The following is a 3569-nucleotide window of genomic DNA, read 5'->3' as shown; positions in this document are numbered from 1 at the left end:
TTAAATTAGGTGACTACGGAAAAACTGTTTCAACACTCCACCATAAACAATATTTAATGTTATTTTCAATTGCATAAGGAAGGGTGAGTGATCATTGAATATAGTTTCGGATACATTCATAAAATTATAGTAAAACATCAGCCTGCTGTCAGGAAATAAATTAACCTTGTTAATGCATAGGTAATCCAGGCCACATAGACCCCTGGGACATGCAGGAACATGCCGTGTAATTTAGCATTCCCAGACATGCAGATGTAACAGACAAATGCACATTACTGAAATGTAATACAGGATTTGGAGGGATCCACATTTAATTAATAAATGCAATGAGATTTTAAAAAACTTTGCAACTTTTTTTCAAAATTGCAACTTGAACTGCGCCTAGGAAGTTTAATAATTGAGGCCAGAATGGAATCAACATTTAATTTGCCATAAACTTTGGCCATGGTTACACCTGGCGTTCCATGCGCTCTCGGTCATCAGAATCTGCGAATCGGAAAACAACTTGGCGTGTCTACATTTGACAGTAAAATGCAAACTCGGTATCTGGGAAAAAGGCATCTGGGAAATTATGCTCCTTCACCATATGTTCAGAATGGTGAGTAGCAGCATTTGGGCCTGTACAGAGGATACTACAGTGGCACGCTATGTGCTCATTCATTGTGAGCCTGTATATTTTGAGATTTGTCAATGAAATCTGAAAATATGAACTGAAGGCATTTATTTAGCATGTCCTTAAATCTGAAAAAAAAGACTCAAATTTATGGAAATTCCATATTTAGGCTGAATCTGAGAAAAACAGGAAAAACATGATGTGTTTTGTTTCACATAACAATGGCCTATATGTTGCAAATGTGGATAGACAGAGACAATGAAAAGGAATGTCTATTTGCAGTTGGCTTATTTTCATTCAGTTCTAAAAGCTTTATTTTCAGCTTTTCCAACCAAAACAACTGTATACAGTACCTTGTGAATTGACAGAATTGAAGCCCACTCAGCAAGAAATTTTGGAAAATCCCCAAACCAATACAGTGGTATATACGCCAGTTACGCTGCTCTAAAGAGGCTCACTGTACCTGAGAATTGCTGCACTCCTCAGAATACTTTTATGAACAAAATAAAAAATAAATTTGTGGCAAATTTATGGACATGTTGATGAAATCCAGGCCAGACTAGCAGATGAATGTTGATTGAATGCAGGCCTAAAGTGAGTGGCACTGCCCGGATGTACTTTGCCCGGATGGTAGCAGCCCCACTGCCACGTGAGAAGCAGGCAGCACGTGGAGCCGGCGGCACAGCTGCTCCGGGAGTCTCACTGCACACCCCTGGGGAAGGCAGGGCTGGCGAGGGCTTCCGTCTTGGCGTACCAGGGAATGGTCACGTGTCCCTTGGTGCACCTGCCTTGTCCGTCGCAGTTTTTCCCGGCAGGACAACAATGCTCACTGCCCACTCAGCACACTGCCAGGACAATCCACGACTTACCTTTCAACAGGCATGTGCACAGATAGATTGCATCATATGCTGAAGCATATGCCACCTGCACAGAGACAGCACAAGTGCCCATCTGGCAGCTGCAGTCATGGACCGTGAGACGGGGGGATTGTGATGTACTCCCAGTCCACGATTAGAATCCCCCCCCCCCGCCCCAGCCAGGATAGCAATCCACCTCACCCAACCCCCCACCCCCCACTTTGTGATCGCAATCTGCCAAGCGTGTCCTGCCTGATTTTCAGCATATGCCCTCCAAAATGTGTGTGCAGCCCTGTTTTCAAAAATACTGTGTGTACTACACCCATGGACCTGACAAAGTGGGGTTTGGCATTTGGGAGGTGGGGGGGGTTAGGAGGGGAGGGGTACCCCTGGGCTGTGATAGAGGTTCCTGAGAAAAATGGGTAAAATGTTTTCCATTTTAATAATATTTCATTTTTCGCTGCATATTTCATGAGGAACATATTTCAGACTATCAGACAAAATACACCATGCCTGGTTTTTAAGCAGCCTTGGAAAAACTGATAACATCATATTCATTAAATATTTACATTACTAAACATCTGGATGTATTGTACATGGTGAATGATACATGACATCATAACTAGACATGTTTCCATGACCTAGTATGCTAAATACTACCACTGCATGGCAGCCCCCAGTGAGTGTTAGGTGGGAGTCACTGCTCACAGGGGAGAGATTTTAAGGGCTGCCTCTGTAAATGGCCCATTCAAATGGAGAAAAACCTGGATGGGGCCTTAGAGACAGCTGACCCAAATGTGGGTGTTTTTTCCTTGGGCAAAGGGCAGTATCCCCATTTACCGATACTCTCCAAGAAACAGCAGGTGTTGTCACTGGCACAGCGGGTGGTGGTGTCGCACTGGACCCTGTCCTGCAGGGTGGGGGGACCATTTTGGCGCACTGGAGCATTTGAGAAAGAGCCGGTGTAAGTACGCCGTCAACACCGTTCAGTCGCTATTTCTGGTTCTGTCGCTATAGTGATGGCTTGACTGAACGCTGAGAAATACTGCACTCAGCATTTTTCAACAGGTAAGCAGCATACACAGGAGGGCCCCAGGACTGAGACTGCGAGCCACTTGTCTGAATCACAAAGTGATTGATACCATAAGATTGTCCAGTTGATATTGGTTTCATGATACATTCTTCTCCAATCACAATTTCCAAATCAATTGAGTAGCAATTACTTGCTGCTTTGCAGGATATACATTATGCATTTGACTGTTGATAGTCCTGCTAAATTATTATTTTACATGTAGATATATATAACACCTGTTTCTACAAGAAACTGATGCAGCTACAGAGTTTCATTTTTCCCTTTTTTTCCCACTCAAGAAGATGAAACAGTACTGTCATTTAGATACATTTCCCAATACCTGTTAGGCTAATGCCGCAGTGTGTCATTTCCAGTGATATCGAGCTAACTGTATTAATGGATGATCATTAATATAGCCTTTCGATGATTGCATCAATGTAGAAAAAGAAAAACAGTACAATTACGCATGTAACCTAAGCAACTAATAAAATAAAAGCACTATTTAAAGAAGGCCAAAAACAAACTCCCCAAACCCTTATGAAAAAAAATCACATGACATTTTCACGAGAACTTAATACTTTCACATGTGAATAAAAATTTGAACATGCAACAAAATTGGCATGTGAACAGGACATGTTCACGTGTGATTCGCCTGTTGTGTAAATAAAATTTTAAATTGTTTTCACATAACTTACATGAAAGCATGTGAAATTCTACATTTTCACGTGACTGACTTTTTCAAATGTAGCCTAAACCACAATTAATTTCCTCATGTGAAAACAACACTTGTGACCTGAACATACTTGGATTTAACTGAATCAAGGACATTGTGAAGAACAAATGTTTAATGAATCTTGACTAAAGTGTCAAGGATCGTTGAACTTAGTTTTAAGTCAAGGACTCGACCACGCCGAAAAAAGTTTAATATTAAGCCAGCGCTCGAAGTGCGCGTATACCACTTTAAGAACAAATTGGGTATGTGTTCCAGAACAGACCGACTTACACGTATATTCACCGTGTGCGGCTC

Source organism: Anguilla rostrata, chromosome 5 (genome assembly GCF_018555375.3).
Source record: "Anguilla rostrata isolate EN2019 chromosome 5, ASM1855537v3, whole genome shotgun sequence".
NCBI lineage: Eukaryota > Metazoa > Chordata > Actinopteri > Anguilliformes > Anguillidae > Anguilla > Anguilla rostrata.
This window is presented reverse-complemented; position numbering follows the sequence as displayed.